At 46.6% G+C, this 21176-nt stretch overlaps 1 pseudogene; it reads right to left on the minus strand.

The window, feature by feature from the left end:
• Nucleotides 1-20486: 20486 nt before the first annotated feature.
• Nucleotides 20487-20947, minus strand: LOC123100485 (alpha-amylase/trypsin inhibitor CM3-like; annotated as a pseudogene).
• Nucleotides 20948-21176: the final 229 nt, after the last annotated feature.

Genomic DNA, 21176 nt, shown 5'->3' on the forward strand with positions numbered 1-21176 from the left:
ATCAACATTTTGACTCCTTCCAGGATATTAATCGAATTCGTGATGAAAAATACCATCCTTGCCCTCGATGATTTGTGTTATCATCGGCCACTTTATTGCCTTCCCTCCAACACAAACTTGATCGTGTTTTGTGTTATACCTTGAGTTACTTGCTATCCAGGATTTGTTCTTCTTTACCTTGGAATATTACCACCTTTTATGTCAAGAATAACGAGGGAATTTCACCACCTCTTAAGAATTCTTGGTATAGTGATACTTCTCACGCTCACCATTCTTTCTTGGTACCCGTGTTGTTTCTAACCGGAATACCGGCAATTGAACTATGATGTGTGAATTCAAAACTTCTAGCAACCCTATTGCTTTGAAGTGAATGGTCGAGTTTCATTCTAATTCTTTTGTTCATTAAGTCACCATTCTAAAGTTGATCGTGCAACCCAGCCAATATTTTGGGTGCACCTTTCAACCAATGTTTAATTGTGTATGTTTTTCCTCGAGCATACATCATTATATCAATTGATATGACAAATGTTATCTCCGTGTTCACATAATTGTGGAAATCCATCTTTTTGGAAATCTTGACGAAATGTTGCTGAATCCATCAGCCACCTCCTCATCCTCTCCTTGGATTAATGATGAACTCTTGTTTCGGAACTCGCTTCCATTATTCATTTCTTGAAAATCTTACAATGTCATCTCATCAATTGTGTTGCACCTTTTCTTCTCAGGCATCCCGAGTCTGAGGTATCCTGACACCAATCAGATATGAATCTCGGTCAGATATGATGGTTGGAACATTTTTCCAAGAGTTATAGCATTGGTCTTTATATGACCCGGTAAGGTGATGTCATGCCTAGCACACCTGGCCGGAGGACCTATTGTTATAGTTTCCATTTTAGCAAGGTTATCCATTCTTCCATAAGGAAATTGTAAGACTTATTCTCTGAGTTTTCCTGATGGATCATTTTTGTATCCTAAGTCTGATCTTTACCTGATGACCATGTCAATGCTATCTCGAAGCATGTCAGTGGAACTCTGATTTTCAGTAAAGACATTGAAAGCACAAAGGCTAAATTTTCCTTATCAATTATCCAAACACCGTTGTATGGGTAATGTCATGAAGTTTCTCTCCCCTTACCTAAAGGGTTTTCTACTTTATATCCTGTCACGGATATCATGCTCTATTTGTCCGTGGGAAGGATATACCCCTGAATTATGTGTTTAAACACATTTTCCTTTCCATTGTTCTGTTTAATCTGATGATAACATTTTCCTTTCCATTGTTTTGTTAACCTTTCTTGTGATCTATATGACCTAAGCAATAATATTCTTCTGCTTATGTAAACACCTCGGTGTACCATCCTGTCTAGTGTAACCCTGTTACTATTGTTGATGACATTCCGGTAATCACCGATGGACGAGAACCTTGCCTATTGGTCCGCCTTGTTTCAACAGCAGGAAAATGGTTCTCTTCGTCCCTCGCCCTTGGTACCAACGATGTTGCCGACATAACTGATAGGCTATTCTCTGGCATGCCTTACTATCATAACCATGCAAGATGTCAACGCCCTTCCTTATTTTAACCCACATGGTGGGCTAATAACCCACAGTTCCACAGGAGCGAAACCTGACTCTCCTGTACACCCTGATGCCAAAGTTATTCCCGAGCCTGGCTTTGTATGTAATTCATGAGCCACCTTTCGAGAAATCACCAATTCTGGTATCAGACACAATGCTTATTCCCATTGCTCTGAACCCCTTTCACACTTTGTTTCATACATCAAACAATTGTCTATTCGTTTGAAACTTCTTCTTGTACCTTCTTACTTCGCTCTCGAGGTATTTTATGTGATCAACTCGAGCGATACTCATGTGTTCATTCATGGGATAACCCACGATGATTACCCCTTATAGCATTTTTTTCGTTGTCAAGCCACCACTTCCCTATTCGTAAGTATGATGGAATTCCCAAGGAAAGGATGACGACTTTATCGTGATGACCTGAAACAGAGAAATGAAGATATCAAGGTAAGGGGCCGACATCTTCGAGAAGAGCAACCAAGGCCGAGCAGATTCGTTAGAATTTTGTAATCATACCTCCCCCCCTTAAACACCTCTTAAATCTCGGGACGAGATTTCTTGTAGTGGAGGAGAATTGTGACACCCGGATAATTAAGCTACAGTAATCCCTTGCAAATGGTGCCACGTCACCTCCGTTACTGTCGCTAATCTCGCGTTAGTTCAAAACGATTCGAATTCAAATTTGGATTATTAACAAACATCTAAACTTTTCAAACATCAAAACTAAAATGTTTGATAGGTGGCATAATTACATATACTAAATTACGTACCACCTTGGTATATTACTAAAACTAAAGTATATTGAAAATTAGAGAAAACGGTAAAGAAAGAAAATAAATAAAAAGAAAAGAACAAAACATAAAACAAAAGAGGAGATAAAGGAACCACCCCCCTGCTGGGCCATCCGGCCCAGCTCACAGGCCAGGCCACCCACCTGGCCCAACCGGCCGACCCACCCCACTCTCTTATCCCCTCACACACGCAAACCCTAACCAACTGACACCCCATCCCCCCCCACTCGCTCCCCACGTTTTCCCCCTCCCCGATCCAGATCGAGGGAACGAACCCCCGTCCAGGACGCCGCCCGGAACAAACCACACCGTCGCCGCCCGGACCTCGCTGGAGGCCACCGCGCAGTCCGCCACCTCGCCGGACTGCCTCCCCGTCTCCACCATCATCGCCGTCGTCCCTGTCTTCCTCCTCACGCCCCACTTCCATTGCCCTACAGCCCCGCGGTGAGGCCCCGACCTCCTCTCTCCCTCGCCCCGCGTGCTCACCGTGCGCCATACACCCCGTCTCTATTCCTGCGCATCGCCGTGGCCATCGCCCGCGCGCGCCCTCGTCGGCCAAGCCTCGCCTTGCCCTCCACCGCACGCATCGGCCGCGTCCCGCGCCACCGCGCGCGCGCTAATGCTGGCCGTGCGTTACCCCCTACTCGCGCACGCGGCCGCCCAACCACTCCTGCTCCTACTGCTAGCCGTAGGCTGCCAAGCCGCGCCCGCTACTCCCTCCTCTAGACCGTGCTTACCCCACTGCGACCCTCTGGTGCCTCGCGCCCGCCGTTGCCGGCCTGCGCCCGCGGACCCCGCCCCTGACCTCGCCTCCAACTACCACTACTGCGCGCTGGCTCGTCATCGCCATGCGCGCGCCACCACGGCCCGACCTCCCCTACGCTCGTGCCCTGCATTCGCGTCCTTCACCGCATGGCCTCGCATGGCTAGCCGCTGTAGTGGCCGCGCCCCTCACGCCGCCTCCGTTCGCGTCACTGCCGCCTTGCTGCTCCGCTCTCTGCCACCGCGCCGCTCGTCGTCGGCCCCGCGCTGCTCCACCACCGCAGCGCCCCACTGCTCCTCCGCCGCCCGGCGCCCGCTGCCACATCGACGCCCGTTCGGGCTGGGCACCAGCGCCCCTGCGCCCGCAAGCCCGCGCGCCCGCTTAGGCCCCAGGGGCCACAGACAGCTGGGCCCATGCCCCTGGAACGTTTAAAAAAATAAAAAAATAAAATAAATAAATATTAATTAATTAATTAACTATGTTTAGTTAACCTAATTAGCTAATTAACCTAATTAACTGTTGTTAATTAACTAAACATTCAATGGCATGCGGGACCCACACGTCAGATTGACCCAGTCAATGCCCTGTTGACTGCTGACATCATGGTGATGTCAGCAGACACTATTCTGGATAATGTAAGAATTAAATAGATAAATAAATTTAGAAAATAATTAAAACTTTAGAAAAACATAGAAAATAAACCATAGCTCGGATGAAAATGTTTTCTACATGAAAGTTGCTCAAAACGACGAGACGAATCCGAATACACACCCCGTTCGTCCTCCACCCATACCTAGCATAGCAAACTCGCAACTTTCCCCCTCCAGTTCATCTGTCCGAAAACGCGAAACACCGGGAATACTTTCCCGGATGTTTCCCCCTTCCCCGGTATCACCTACTACCGCGTTAGGGCACACCTAGCACCGTTCATTGTCATGTCATGCATCGTCATGCATATGTTTGCTTTCATATTTATTGTTTCTTCCCCCTCTTCTCTCGCTAGACACCGAGACTGACGCTGCTGCTACCCAGTACGACTACGGTGTTGACGACCCCTCCTTCTCGGCTGAGCTTCCAGGCAAGCCCCCCCTTGATCACCAGATATCGCCTATTCTTCTCTCTACTGCTTGCATTAGAGTAGTGTAGCATGTTACTGCTTTCCGTTAATCCTATCCTGATGCATAGCCTGTCCTTGCTACTACTGTTGTTACCTTTACCTGCAATCCTACATGCTTAGTATAGGACGCTAGTATTCCATCTGTGGCCCTACATTCTTGTCTGTCTGCCATGCTATACTATCGGGCCGTGATCACACGGGAGGTGATCACGGGTATATACTTATATACATAATATATGATACCTGTGGTGACTAAAGTCGGGTCAGCTCGTAGAGTACCCGCGAGTGATTCACGGATTGGGACTGAAAGGACGTTTGTCCTGACGGCCCTCTAAGTGAACCTTTGTGGCGGAGCGATAGGGCAGGTTGAGACCACCTAGGAGAGAGGTGGGTCTGGCCCTGGTCGGCGTCCGCGGTTACATCAATTAACACGCCTAACGAGATCTTGGTATTTGATCTGAGTCTGGCCACTGGCCTATACGCACTAACCAACTACGTGGGAACAATTATGGGCACTCGACGTCGTGGTATCAGTCGAAGCCTTCTAGCCGTCAGCGACTGAGCGGTGCGCACCGGATTGGACCGTAAGCCTGCACTTGTATTAAGGGGGCTAGGTCTGCTTCCGGCCGCGTTCCCAATGTGCAGGTGCGCAAGGGGCGATGGGCCTAGACCCCTGCGCCATATGATTTAGACCGGCGTGCTGACCTCTCTATTGTGTCTAGGTGGGGCTGCGACGTGTTGATCTTCCGAGGCCGGGCATGACCCAGGAAAGTGTGTCCGGCCAAAGGGGATCGAGCGTGTTGGGTAATGTGGTGCACCCCTACAGGGAAGTTTATCTATTCGAATAGCCGTGATCCTCGGTAACAGGATGACCCGGAGTTGTACCTTGACCTTATGACAACTAGAACCGGATACTTAATAAAACACACCCTTCCAAGTGCCAGATACAACCCGGTGATCGCTCTCTAACAGGGCGACGAGGAGAGGATCGCTGGGTAGGTTTATGCTATGCAATGATACTTGGTGAACTTACCATCTACTCTCTTCTACATGCTGCAAGATGGAGGCTGCTAGAAGCGTAGTCTTCGATAGGATTAGCTATCCCCCTCTTATCCTGGCATTCTGCAGTTCAGTCCACCGATATTGCCCCTTTACACAGATACTCATGCATATGTAGTGTAGATCCTTGCTTGCGAGTACTTTGGATGAGTACTCACGGTTGCTTTTCTCCCGCTTTTTCCCCTTTCCATTTCTTCCTGGTTGTCGCAACCAGATGTTGGAGCCCCGGAGCCAGACGCCACCGTCGACGACGACCCCTACTACACCGAGGGTGCCTACTACCACGTGCAGGCCGCCGCCGACGACCAGGAGTAGTTTAGGAGGATCCCAGGCAGGAGGCCTGCGCCTCTTTCGATCTGTATCCCAGTTTGTGCTAGCCATCTTATGCCACCTTGTTTGCTTTATGTCTGTACTCAGATATTGTTGCTTCCGCTGACTCGTCTATGATCGAGCACTTGTATTCGAGACCTCGAGGCCCCTGGCTTGTATTATGATGCTTGTATGACTTATTTTACTTTTTAGAGTTGTGTTGTGATATCTTCCCATGAGTCCCTGATCTTGATCGTACACGTTTGCGTGTATGATTAGTGTATGATTGAATCGGGCGCGTCACACGGCGCGACTTGGAGCCGTCTCCATTGTACGCACCAGGAGGGCTTGGTGGTCCGATTCTTCACATAACAGATGCTCAACAGAAGTCTCAGGGAACATGCTTAAGAATCCATCATTGCACATGGCACGGTCCAACCGAACCTGAATGTTTTCCTGTCCATCTCTTTTATTATCCCATGTAAAGGGGTACCCAACAAAACCAAGAGCAGCCAGGCCGCAGTCGGCGAGGCAATCTCTAAAGTCTTCAATTCGAGTGAAACTCCTCGGGTTACCCCCCCCCCCACCTGATCCGTGCGGAAGAGGGCCTCGTTAAAGTCACCAACACAGAGCTAGGGCAGATTATCTTGGGCGCGAAGAAAATGAATGGCATCCCACAATTTTTTGCGTAGTTTGGTTTTAGGTTCTCCATAAAATCCAGTGATCCTATAGAGCTCACCCTCACAAACCACCTCAACATCAAGAAAGTATTGGCACCACGGCCTCACTGTAACCTGAATATGATCCCTCCACCACAAAGCCAAGCCCACACTTCTTCCATTGGAGCTCACAGCAACTCCACTCGTGAATCCCAAACTCCATTTCAATCGTTCCATAGCTCTAGCTGGTTTTTTTGTTTCACAAAGAAATACCACGCTGGGTTGTGAGACCGTATCAGGTCTCTAAGTTCGCCAACTGTCGAGTCCAACCCCAATCCTCGACAGTTCCAGGCAAGGAGATTCATTGCTCTCGGCGGCCCTGGGCGCAGGGTCCGCCGCTTGATCATCTCTATCCTGGATGCGATCAAACACTGAGGGACTTTCCGCCTTGTATCGCGAATGAACCCATCCTCACCACTTCTCACTTCTGCTTCACCTTTTTCTATCCACACCTGCCTCGGCCTCCTCTTTCTATTGCCATCATCTCTCCAAGTGTTTGGATCCGACCAGTGTCCATCTCGAAAATATGTCATGTCCTTCCTCACATAATAACCCTTACGCCTGCTCCGGGTCCCATGCATGTCGGGCGCCCCTAGTGGGTCGACCCGACCCGCTTCTGCATGGTGCCTGTTAGTGTGCCCCCCTCTACGTGATTTCTGCTATACGCACTGCTTCTCTCATATGTCTCTCCTTCTCGTTCCGCCTCCCTGTGGCCACCCCTCTGACTCCCCGACCGTTGCTCCATTAGTTACTCCTCATCTCATTCTCTCTTCGATCCTCAAGGCTCTCCCTGAGGTCCCGCCCACGCGTCATTTCGATCTTATCTATAGTTCTGATTGGGCTGGTTACATCACCACCCATATGCTTTGGGAGATCACTAGTGTGACCGTCCGAAGTACGTGAAAATTCAGATTGCAAATTCCTCTTTGTGGGCATGTCCCTAACTCTGGGGTGCATAGAGTTGTTGTTGGCCGCCTCACCAGTGTGAGAGCTGCCAAAACTGTTATTGCTGCTCGTACCTTCGGCTTTCGACCCGTCTTTGCCTGAGTTGTTCCTGCCAGGAGAAGCCCTTAACCAGCCCCCCATTGTAATGACGAGTCAACTGGAGGCTCGCACTCCCCACCCTCATGAACAAGTCTTCCACAGTCAAAACAAAAATGCGGGATCTTCTCATAGTAGAAATCATATCATGTCTTCTCCTTATCATCCTTCTTCTTCTTCTTCAAATAGATGCCCCAGACTAACGGTTAAAACACAGAAATCTTAGTCCGCACTCCGAAGCTCTGTCCTCTAGCAAATCCATCTTTATCCACATCAACCTTGACTGTCTCTCCCAGTCAATCTCCCAAAGCCCTACCAAAAAATTCAGTCCTCTTATCCGGTGGCAGATCTGAGATCCTTACCCACACATCAATTTTGTGAAGGAAATATGCCCTAGAGGCAATAATAAAGTTGTTATTTATATTTCCTTATATCATGATAAATTTTTATTATTCATGCTAGAATTGTATTAACCGGAAACTTAGTACATGTGTGAATACATAGACAAACAGAGTGTCCCTAGTATGCCTCTACTTGACTAGCTTTTTAATAAAAGATGGTTAAGTTTCCAAGCCATAGACATGTGTTGTCATTTGATGAACGGGATCACATCATTAGAGAATGATGTGATGGACAAGACCCATCCGTTAGCTTAGCATAATGATCGTTTAGTTTTATTGCTATTGCTTTCTTCATGACTTATACATGTTCCTCTGACTATGAGATTATGCAACTCCCCAATACCGGAGAACACTTAGTGTGCCATCAAACGTCACAATGTAACTGGGTGATTATAAAGATGCTCTACAGGTGTCTCCGATGGTGTTTGTTGAGTTGGCATAGATCGAGATTAGGATTTGTCACTCCGTGTACCGGAGAGGTATCTCTGGGCCCTCTCGGTAATCATCATCACTATCAGCCTTGCAAGCAATGTGACTAATGAGTTAATTAAGGGATGATGCATTACGGAACGAGTAAAGAGACTTGTCGGTAACGAGATTGAACTAGGTATGATGATGCCGACGATCGAATCTCGGGCAAGTAACATACCGATGACAAAGGGAACACCGTATGTTGTTATGCGGTTTGACCGATAACGATATTTGTAGAATATGTAGGAACCAATATGAGCATCTAGTTTCCGCTATTGGTTATTGACCGGAGATGTGTCTCTGTCATGTCTACATAGTTCTCGAACCCGTAGGGTCTGCACGCTTAACGTTCGATGACGATTTGTATTATGAGTTATATGATTTGATGACCCAAGTTTGTTCGGAGTCCCGGATGAGATCACGGACATGACGAGGAGTCTCAAAATGGTCGAGAGGTAAAGATCGATATATTGGAAGGCTATATTCGGACATCAGAAAGGTTCCGAGTGATTCGGGTATTTTTTGGAGTACCGGAGAGTTACGGGAATTTGCCAGGGGAAGTAATGGGCCTTAATGGGCCATACGGGAAAGGAGAGAAGGGCCTCAAGGGGTGGCTGCGCGCCCCCCATGGAAAGTACGAATTGGACTAGGGAGGGGGCGGCGCCCCCCTCTCTTTCCATCTCCCTCTCCTACTCCTTCCCTCTCTCACCTCTTGGAAAAGGAAGGGGACTCCAACTAGGATTGGGAATCCTAGTTGGACTCCTCCTATAGGCGCGCCCCTCCTAGGCCGGCCTCCTCCTCCTCCTCCGTCCTTTATATACGTGGCCAAGGGGGCACCCCAAAGGAGAATAGACAATCTCTTAGCCGTGTGCGGTGCCCCCTTCCACAGTTACACACCTCGGTCATATCGTCGTAGTGCTTAGGTGAAGCCCTGCGCCTGTAGCTTCATCATCACCGTCACCACGCCATCGTGCTAACGGAACTCTCCCTCGGCCTCAACTGGATCAAGAGTACGAGGGACGTCATCATGCTGAACGTGTGCTGAACACGGAGGTGCCGTACGTTCGGTGCTAGGATCGGTCGGATCGTGAAGACGTACGACTACATAAATCGCGTTGATATAACGCTTTCGCTTTCGGTCTACGAGGGTACGTGGACACACTCTCCTCGCTCGTTGCTATGCATCACCTAGATATATCTTTCGTGATCGTAGGATTTTTTTTGAAATTACTGCGTCCCCCAACAGTGGCATCCGAGCCAGGTCTATGCGTAGATGTTATATGCACGAGTAGAACACAAAGAGTTGTGGGCGATAATAGTCATACTGCTTACCAGCATGTCATACTTTGATTCAGCGGTATTGTTGGATGAAGCGGCCCAGACCGACATTACATGACCGCGTTCTTGAGACTAGTTCTACCGTCGTGCTTCGCACACAGGTGGCTAGCGGGTGTCTGTTTCTCCAACTTTAGTTGAATCGAGTTTGACTATGCCCGGTCCTTGTTGAAGGTTAAAACATCACACTTGATGAAAAATCGTTGTGGTTTTGATGCGTAGGTAAGAACGGTTCTTGCTAAGCCCATAGCAGCCACGTAAAACTTGCAACAACTAAGTAGAGGACGTCTAACTTGTTTTTGCAGGGCATGTTGTGATGTGATATGGTCAAGACGTGACGAGATATAAATTGTTGTATGAGATGATCATATGTTGTTAAAGTTATCAGCAACTGGCAGGAGCCTTATGGTTGTCTCTTTATTGCATAAGATGCAACTGCTATATAATTGCTTTACTTTATCGCTATACGATAGTTATAGTTGCAAAAGCAATAATTCGCGAGACGACCATGTGACGACACGTTGACAAAGATCAAGATGATGGAGATCATGGTGTCATGCCGGTGACGATGGAGATCATAATGGTACTTTGGAGATGGAGATCAAAGGCACAAGATGATGATGGCCATATCATGTCACATATTTTGATTGCACGTGATGTTTATCTTTTATGAATCTCATTTTGCTCAGTACGACGGTAGCTTTATAAGATGATCCCTTACTAAAATTTCAAGGTATAAGTGTTCTCCCTGAGTATGCACCATTGCCACAGTTCTTCGTGTTGAGACACCACGTGATGATCGGGTGTGATAAGCTATACGTTCACATACAACGGATGCAAGCCAGTTTTGCACACGCAGAATACTCGGGTTAAACTTGACGAGCCTAGCATATGCAGATATGGCCTCGGAACACTGAGACCGAAAGGTCGAGCGTGAATCATATAGTAGATATGATCAACATAGAGATGTTCACCATTGAAAACTACTCCATCTCACGTGATGATCGGACATGGTTTAGTTGATATGGATCACGTGATCATTTAGATGACTAGAGGGATGTCTATCTAAGTGGGAGTTCTTAAGTAATATGATTAGTTGAACTTAATTTATCATGAACTTAGTCCTGATAGTATTTCCATAACTATGTTGTAGATTAATAGCTCGCGATGTAGCTCCCCGTTTATTTTTTATATGTTCCTAGAGAAAAATAAGTTGAAAGATGATAGTAGGAATGATACGGACTTTGGTCCGTGATCTGAGGATTATCCTCGTTGTGACACAGAAGAATTATGTCCTTGATGCACCGCTAGGTGACAGACCTATTGCAGGAGCAGATGTAGACGTTTTGAACGTTGACAAAGCTCGGTATGATGACTACTCGATAGTTTAGTGCACCATGCTTTACGGCTTAGAACCGGGACTTCAAAAACGTTTTGAACACCACGGAGCATATGAGATGTTCCAAGAGATGAAATTGATATTTCGGTCTCATGCCCATGTCGAGAGGTATGAGACCTCTGACAAGTACTTTGCCTACAAGATGGAGGATAATAGCTCAACGAGTGAGCATGTGCTCAGAATGTCTGAGTACTATAATCACTTGAATCAAGTGGGAGTTTATCTTCCCGATAAGATAGTGATTGACAGAGTTCTCTAGTCACTATCACCAAGTTACTAGAACTTCGTGATGAACTACAACATGCAAGGGATAACGAAAACGGTTTCGAAGCTCTTCGCGATGCTGAAATCGGCGAAGGTAGAAATCAAGAAAAAGCATCAAGTGTTGATGGTTAACAAGACCACTAGTTTCAAGATAAAGGGTAAGGGAAAGAAAGGGAAACTTCAAAAGGAATGACAAGAAAGTTGCCACTCCCATAAAGAAGCCCAAAGCTAGACCCAAGCCTAAAACTGAGTGCTTCTACTTCAAAGGATATGGTCACTGGAAGTGGAACTGCCCTAGATACTTGGCGGATAAGAAGGATGGCAAAGTGAACAACGGTATTGTGGATATACATGTTATTGATGTGTACTTTACTAGTGTTTATAGCAACCCCTCGGTATTTGATACTGGTTCAGTTGCTAAGAGTAGTAACTCGAAACGGGAGTTACAAAATAAACATAGACTAGTTAAGGGCGAGGTGATGATATGTGTTGGAAGTGATTCCAAGGTTGATAAGATCACCATCGCACACTCCCTTTACCTTCGGGATTAGTGTTGGACCTGAAATAAATGTTATTTGGTGTTTGCGTTGAGCATGAATATGATTGGATCATGTTTATTTCAATATGGTTATTCATTTAAGTCAAAGAATAATTGTTGTTCTGTTTACATGAATAAAACCTTCTATGGTCATACACTTAATATAAATAGTTTATTGAATCTCGATCGTAGTGATACACATAATATTGATGCCAAAAGATGCAAAGTTGATAATCATAGTGCAACATACTTGTGGCACTGCCTGATAATGATAGTGCAACATACTTGTGGCACTGCCGTTTAGGTCATATTGGTGTAAAGCGCATAAAGAAACTCCATGCTAATGGGCTTTTGGAATCACTTGATGCTTGCGAACCATGCCTCATGGGCAAGATGACTAAGACTCCGTTCTCTGGAACAATGGAGCGAGCAACTAACTTGTTGGAAATAATACATATTGATGTATACGATCCAATGAGTGTTGAGGCTCGCGGCGGGTATCGTTATTTTCTGACCTTCACAGATGATTTGAGCAGATATGGGTATATCTACTTGATGAAACATAAGTCTGAAACATTTGAAAAGTTCAAAGAATTTCAGAGTGAAGTGGAAAATCATCATAACAAGAAAATAAAGTTTCTACGATCTGATCGCGGAGACGAATATTCGAGTTACGAGTTTGGTCTTCATTTGAAACAATGTGGAATAGTTTCGCAACTCACGCCACCTCGAACACCACAGCGTAATGGTGTGTCCGAACGTCATAATCGTACTTTATTAGATATGGTGCGATCTATGATGTCTCTTACCGATTTACCACTATCGTTTTGGGGTTATGCATTAGAGACAGCTGCATTCACGTTAAATAGGGCACCGTCTAAATCTGTTGAGATGACACCATATGAACTATGGTTTGGCAAGAAACCTAAGCTGTCGTTTCTTGAAGTTTGGGGTTGCGATGCTTATGTGAAAAAGTTTCAACCTGATAAGCTCGAAGCCAAATCGGAGGTCTTCATAGGATACCCAAAATAAAATGTTGGGTACACCTTCTATCACAGATCCGAGGCAAGACATTCATTGCTAAGAATGGATCCTTTCTAGAGAAGGAGTTTCTCTCGAAAGAAGTGAGTGGGAGGAAAGTAGAACTTGATGAGGTAATTATACCTGCTCCTGAATTGGAAAGAAGTTCATCACAGAAATCAGTTCTAGTGATGCCTACACCAATTAGTGAGGAAGTTAATGATGATGATCATGAAACTTCAGATCAAGTTACTACTGAACCTCGTAGGTCAGCCAGAGTAAGGTCCGCACCAGAGTGGTACGGTAATCCTGTTCTGGAGGTCATGTTACTTGACCATGACGAACCTACGAACTACGAGGAAGCGATGATGAGCCCAGATTCCGCGAAATGGCTTGAGGCCATGAAATCTGAGATGGGATCCATGTATGAGAACAAAGTGTGGACTTTGATTGACTTGCCCGATGATCGGTGAGCCATTGAGAATAAATGGATCTTCAAGAGGAAGACGGACGCTGATGGTAATGTTACTATCTACAAACCTCGACTTGCCGTGAAAGGTTTTCGACAAGTTCAATGTGTTGACTACGATGAGATTTTCTCACTCATAGCGATGCTTAAGTCTGTCCGAATTATGTTAGCAATTGCCGCATTTTATGAAATCCGGCAAATGGATAACAAAACTGCACTCCTTAATGGATTTATTAAAGAAGAGTTGTATATGATGCAACCAGAAGGTTTTGCCAATCCTAAAGGCGCTAATAAAATGTGCAAGCTCCAGCAATCCATCTATGGACTGGTGCAAGCATCTCGGAATTGGAATATACGCTTTGATGGGTTGATCAAAACATATAGTTTTATACAGACTTGCGGTGAAGCCTGTATTTACAAGAAAGTGAGTGGGAGCACTACAACCTTTCTGATAAGTATATGTGAATGACATATTGTTGATCGGAAATGATGTAGAATATTTTGGAAAGCATAAAGGAGTGTTTTGAAAGGAGTTTTTCAAAGAAAGACCTCGGTGAAGCTGCTTACATATTGAGCATCAAGATCTATAGAGATAGATCAAGATGATTGATAAGTTTTTTCAATGAGTGCATACCTTGACAAATTTTTGAAGTAGTTCAAAATGGAACAGTCAAAGAAGGAGTTCTTGCCTGTGTTGCAAGGTGTGAAGTTGAGTAAGACTCAAAGCCCGACCACGGCAGAATATAGAGAGAGAATGAAAGTCATTCCCTATGTCTCAGCCATAGGTTCTATAAAGTATGCCATGCTGTGTACCAGACCTATTGTATACCCTGCCCTGAGTTTGGCAAGGGAGTACAATAGTGATCTAGGAGTAGATCACTAGACATTGGTCAAAATTATCCTTAGAGGACTAAGGAAATATTTCTTGGTTATGGAGGTGATAAAGAGTTCGTCATAAAGAGTTACGTCGATGCAAGCTTTGACACCGATCTGGATGACTCCGAGTCTCGATTTGGATACATATTGAAAGTGGGAGAATTTAGCTAGAGTAGTTGCATGCAGAGCATTGTAGACATAGAAATTTGCAAAATACATACAGATCTGAATGTGGCAGACCCATTGACTAAACCTCTCTCACAAGCAAAACATGATCACACCTTAGTACACTTTGGGTGTTAATCACATGGTGATGTGAACTAGATTATTGATTCTAGTAAACCCTTTGGGTATTGGACACATGGCGATGTGAACTATTGGTGTTAAATCACATGGCGACGTGAACTAGATTATTGACTCTAGTGCAAGTGGGAGACTGAAGGAAATATGCCCTAGAGGCAATAATAAAGTTGTTATTTATATTTCCCTATATCATGATAAATGTTTATTATTCATGCTAGAATTGTATTAACCGGAAACTTAGTACATGTGTGAATACATAGACAAACAGAGTGTCCCTAGTATGTGAAGGAAATATGCCCTAGAGGCAATAATAAAGTTGTTATTTATATTTCCTTATATCATGATAAATGTTTATTATTCATGCTAGAATTGTATTAACCGGAAACATAGTACATGTGTGAATACATAGACAAACAGAGTGTCACTAGTATGCCTCTATTTGACTAGCTCGTTGATCAAAGATGGTTAAGTTTCCTAGCCATTGACATGAGTTGTCATTTGATTAACGGGATCACATCATTAGAGAATGATGTGATTGACTTGACCCATCCGTTAGCTTAGCACTATGATCGTTTAGTTTATTGCTATTCCTTTCTTCATGACTTATACATGTTCCTATGACTATGAGATTATGCAACTCCCGAATACCGGAGGAACACTTAGTGTGCTATCAAACGTCACAACGTAACTGGCTGATTATAAAGATGCTCTACAGGTGTCTCCGATGGTGTTTGTTGGGTTGGCATAGATCGAGATTAGGATTTGTCACTCCGTGTTTCGGAGAGGTACCTCTGGGCCCTCTCGTTAATGCACATCACTATAAGCCTTGCAAGCAATGTGACTAATGAGTTAGTTGCGGGATGATGCATTACGGAACGAGTAAAGAGACTTGCCGGTAACGAGATTGAACTAGGTATTGAGATACCCACGATTGAATCTCGGGCAAGTAACATACCGATGACAAAGGGAACAACATATGTTGTTATGCGGTTTGACCGACAAAGATCTTCGTAGAATATGTAGGAACCAATATGAGCATCCAGGTTCTGCTATTGGTTATCAACCGGAAGTGAGTCTCGGTCATGTCTACATAGTTTTCGAACCCGTAGGGTCCGCACGCTTAACGTTCGATGACGATCGGTATTATGAGTTTATGTGTTTTGATGTACCGAAGGTAGTTCGGAGTCCCGGATGTGATCACGGACATGACGAGGAGTCTTGAAATGGCCGAGACATAAAGATTGATATATTGGACGATGTTATTCCTACACCGGATGAGTTCCGGGGGTCACCAGATAAATATCGGAGTGCCGGAAGGGTTATCGGAACCACCGGAGAGTAATGGGCCTTATTGGGCCTAGGGGAGAGAGAGGGGCTGCCAAGGGCTGGCTGCGCCCCCCATGGGCCTAGTCCGAATTGGACTAGGGGGCGGCGCCCCCTCCTTCCTTGTCTTTCCCCCTCCTTCCTTCTTCTCCTAGTAGGACTAGGAAAGGGGGGAGTCCTACTCCTACTAGGAGGAGGATTCCTCCCACCTTGGCGCGCCTATGAGGGCCGGACGGCCTCCCCCTTGCTCCTTTATATACGGGGGCAGGGGGCACCCTAGAACACACAAGTTGACAGTTGTCTTAGCCGTGTGCAGTGCCCCCCTCCACAGATTTCCACCTCGGTCATATTGTTGTAGTGCTTAGGCGAAGCCCTGCGTCGGTAACTTCATCAACACCGTCATCACGTCGTTGTGCTGACGAAACTCTCTCTCGACCTCAGCTGGATCTAGAGTTCGTGGGACGTCACCGAGCTGAACGTGTGCAGATCGCGGAGGTGCCGTACCTTCGGTGCTAGGATCGGTCGGATCATGAAGACGTACGACTACATCAACCGCGTTGTCATAACGCTTCCAGTTTCGGTCTACGAGGGTACATAGACAACACTCTCCCATCTCGGTTCTATGCATCACTTAGATAGATCTTGCGTGATCGTAGGAATTTTTTTGAAATTACTGCGTTCCCCAACAGTATACCTCTACTTGGCTAGCTCGTTAATCAAAGATGGTTAAGTTTCCTAGCCATAGACATGTGTTGTCATTTGACGAACGGGATCACATCATTAGAGAATGATGTGATGGACAAGACCCATCCGTTAGCTTAGCATAATGATCGTTTAGTTTTATTGCTATTGTTTTCTTCATGACTTATACATGTTCCTCTGACTTTGAGATTATGCAACTCCCGAATACCGGAGGAACACTTAGTGTGCTATCAAACGTCACAACATAACTGGGTGATTATAAAGATGCTCTACAGGTGTCTCCGATGGTGTTTGTTGAGTTGGCATAGATCGAGATTAGGATTTGTCACTCCGTGTATCGGAGAGGTATCTCTGGGCCCTCTCGGTAATGATCATCACTATAAGCCTTGGAAGCAATATGACTAATGAGTTAGTTACGGGATGATGCATTACGGAACGAGTAAAGAGACTTGCCGGTAACGAGATTGAACTAGGTATGATGATACCGATGATTGAATCTCGGGCAAGTAACATACCGATGACAAAGGGAACAACGTATGTTGTTATGCGGTTTGACCGATAAAGATCTTCGTAGAATATGTAGGAGTCAATATGAGCATCCAGGTTCCGCTATTGGTTATTGACCGGAGATGTGTCTCGGTCATGTCTACATAGTTCTCGAACCCGTAGGGTCCGCACGCTTAACGTTCGATGACGATTTGTATTATGAGTTATGTGATTTGATGACCCAAGTTTGTTCGGAGTCCCGGATGAGATCACGGACATGACGAGGAGTCTCAAAATGGTCGAGAGGTAAAGGTCGATATATTGGAAGGCTATATTCGGACATCGGAAAGGTTCCGAGTGATTCGGGTACTTTTCGGAGTACCGGAGAGTTACGGGAATTCGCCGGGGAAGTAGTGGGCCTTAATGGGCCATACGGGAAAGGAGAGAAGGGCCTCAAGGGGTGGCTGCGCGACCCCCATGGAAAGTCCGAATTGGACTAGGGAGGGGGCGGCGCCCCCCTCTCTTTCCTTCTCCCTCTCCTACTCCTTCCCTCTCTCCCCTCTTGGAAAAGGAAGGGGACTCCAACTAGGATTGAGAATCCTACTTGGACTCCCCCTATAGGCGCGCCCCGCCTAGGCTGGCCTCCTCCTCCTCCCTCCTGTATATACGTGGCCAAGGGGCACCACAAAGGAGAATAGACAATCTCTTAACCGTGTGCGGTGCCCCCCTCCACAGTACACCTCGGTCATATCGTCGTAGTGCTTAGGTGAAGCCCTGCGCCGGTAGCTTCATCATCACCGTCACCACGCCGTCGTGCTGACGGAACACTCCCTCGGCCTCAACTGGATCAAGAGTACGAGGGACGTTATCAACCTGAACATGTGCTGAACACGGAGGTGCCGTACGTTCAGTGCTAGGATCGGTCGGATCGTGAAGACGTACGACTACATCAACCGCGTTGATATAACGCTTCCGCTTTCGGTCTACGAGGGTACGTGGACACACTCTCCCCGCTAGTTGCTATGCGTCACCTAGATAGATTTTGCGTGATCTTAGAAATTTTTTTGAAATTACTGCATTCCCCAACATTTTGGCTATGACCGGATGTTTGGTTTCCTATGAAAACGCAGGCATAAAAACTTTTTGGAGGAGCGGTTACACGAGATTTCTTCATTCGGAACGGCAAAAAAGAAAACCATTCCTTGGAATAGCTTTCCTTTGGTTTTCCCTGTGTTTTTCCTCCGTCCCAAACATGCCCTTGGTGTCAAAAAAAGTTGCTACAACTTACCACCCATGAGGTAAAAGTTGTTAGTTAGAAAAAACGAAGTTGTTGACAAATCCAAACTGTTGATTACTAAGACTGACGGGCCAAATAGCTAAGCACATGCAAATTCACCATGGATTGTCGGTTACCTGCCATATAATGCATAAAGAAATAAGCCCCACAATGCATCTAATTTAGTGGGGGCAAATTAATAGATAAGTTTTTTTAGGGGGGCAAATTAAGATAGGGAAACGATTTACGCCAGCGCGCCGGCCGAAACATTCGGTCGGTCGCGTCACGCGCGTGCGATCCACGTGGATCCAGCGTCTCTCGCGCGTCCTTCTCCCGGTTTTTTTTCTTTTGCCTTACCTTCTTCTCCCTTCAACCGCTCAACCTCCCTCCACCTTTCATCCCCCCTCCCCTCCGCGACCTCAGGCGCTGCCGCCGAGCGCCGCGGCTTCTCCGGCGAGGCCACCACCAGCGGACCCCTTATCTTCTTCTTCCTTCAACCACTCAACCTCCCTCCACCTTTCATCCCCCCTCCCCACTCCGCGACCTCAGGCGCTGCCGCCGAGCGTCGCGGCTTCTCCGGCGAGGCCACCACTGGCGGACCCCATTAGGTTGCTGCACGAGAGACCTGCCGACGATGGTGTCGCGAATGCTACAACCATGTACCACAAAGCTACAATTAGCTTGCAAAGATGCTACAACGTGTGCACAACGGAGCTGCAATCGGCAACGTGTGTCGACAAATGCTACAACCGTTCAACAAAAAAGCTACAACCATGTTCGTCAGAGCTGCAACCCGAGTTCGCCGGAGTTTGTAGCCACTATGATCCAGCGATATTTGCTACAACTGGTGTCGAATTTTGCTACAACCGGTGTCTCATTTTGCGACATTGCCATAGCCGGCGCCGGGAATTATTGCTACAATGCTGTCACACTGTTCTACAACCAGCACTTCAAATTGCTACAACCGGCACACGAGAATGCTACCACCGCTGAGAAAAGAGCTCCAACCAGAGATACATGGAAACTAAGGCGGGGCGCCATGGAAGCTGCAATCGGCACCTGAGAAGGTACAACTGTTGATGGTAAAAGCTCCAACCGGCAAAGAAAAATGCTTCAACTGGAGGTGACATAAGCTATGGTCAGAGGACAAAAGCTGCAACCGGCTATGGCAAAGCTACAACCAGCATTTGCAGAAGCTTCCACCATGTACGATGATGACCATGGCGAGTTTTCGACTCGACAAGCCGGCGGGCTGCAACTGATGTTGCCGACGACCATGACGGCGGCGATTGAGATACCCTGGTGAGCGTCGACCACCAGCGTTGCGACCGAGGGCGATGGCGTCGTGGCTATGGAGGGTGAGAGCTGCGGGGGAGGGGGGTTTGCTGTGTCGCGGCTGTAGCAACGCATCCAACGGCGGCCGGGAGCGAGCGCTGGGCGACCAGGGGCGAGCGCGCGGCGGCCGGGGGCGCATCCAACGGCGACCGAGAGCGAGTGCTGGGCAGCCGGGGGTGAGTGCGCGGCGGCCGGGGCGAGCGCGCGGCGGCCGGGGGCGAGCGCGCGGCGGCTGAAGCAGGGGGGAAGGGGGAAGAAAATGACGACGTGGGAGAGGGGAGATCGAACGGCTCTAATCCCGTGCATCGGGTGGCTGGGGCTAGTCCGGCCGAACTGTTCGGCCGGCGCGCCGGCGCCTAGCAGTCGCCATTAAGATAAGTAATCAACTTCTTTTTTCACTCCTAATTTTTGTGTGCCCACAGATCTCTCTAACCGCAAACCTCTCTCCATTGCAATATTGTTTACCATGACGATGATGCCATACATGAGGACACTTGAGCGTGATAAAGCCGCGTGTTCCTATGTGCTCATAAATAAATTGTTAGAGTTCACCTTATGCTTCTGCAAAAAAATGATTTGGCCAAGTAACAATATTGCATGATTTTGGATTAATATTCGAAGTGTAAACATTTTCCTTTTTCTTTCTGGACATGCAAAAATGGCTGGCAACTATGCACATACATATTTGCATCTAATATAATTTTTATATATGGGTACACAAAAAGGAAACACATGCGGATATACGATTGAGTTGAAATTTAAGAAGCAGAAAATAATTCTCTTTATTCTCATTCATAGTAGATAGCACCACATATGTTGAGCGCGCGGAGCTCACATATGCATATATGCATGCTACGCATCCATGGATGCAACATGCAAATTCATGCCTAATAGATTTGTTTCTAGATCTACTAAGGCTGGTCCACGATGGGGCAGTATCGAAAGTTATTAGCAGTCCCGAAGTTGCACTGCCCGGTGCGACGAGTAGTCTGACAAACTCCCTTTGCATCTCCTTGGGCAGTTTCATGAGGCCACTCTCACCAGGTAGACACAGCGCCAGAAGCCCTATGAAGTAACGCAGAGCCTCGCACCAACACTGCTGAGAAATTTTTGCAAGGTCACGGTAGCAATTCAATTTGGCGAGGTAGGGCTTCTCGAGGGAGTAGAACGACGCGAGTGACATCTCTTAGGGTAGCCGCGAATCGGATATGTAGATGCCACATGTTTATTGTGAGAGTACTCACGACAACTTGGGAGTAGACTGGTCAGAAAAGCCACACTTTGATGCAGCAGCCGGGTGCGGAAGCAGCGACAAAGAGGAAAGCAGGACGACGACCAAGAGGAGGAAACGACTGTTGGACTTGGACACCATTTTAATTTTGCTAGGTTCAATTCATTGATGTAGTTTCTTGAGGTTGTGAACGGCATTAGTTGGTGAAGCTGGACATGCCACACTTGCTTGCATGCATCTTTCCTACTTATAAATGTTGGAGTCGATGGTGAGTTCATATGAAGATCAATAATAGAAATTGAAAATGCATTTATGCCCACATGAGGGATCACCAAACTTCCAACAGACTTAAGTAAACAAATGCATTTTT

The sequence above is a fragment of the Triticum aestivum genome, chromosome 4D (assembly GCF_018294505.1).
Source record: "Triticum aestivum cultivar Chinese Spring chromosome 4D, IWGSC CS RefSeq v2.1, whole genome shotgun sequence".
NCBI classification, from domain to species: domain Eukaryota; kingdom Viridiplantae; phylum Streptophyta; class Magnoliopsida; order Poales; family Poaceae; genus Triticum; species Triticum aestivum.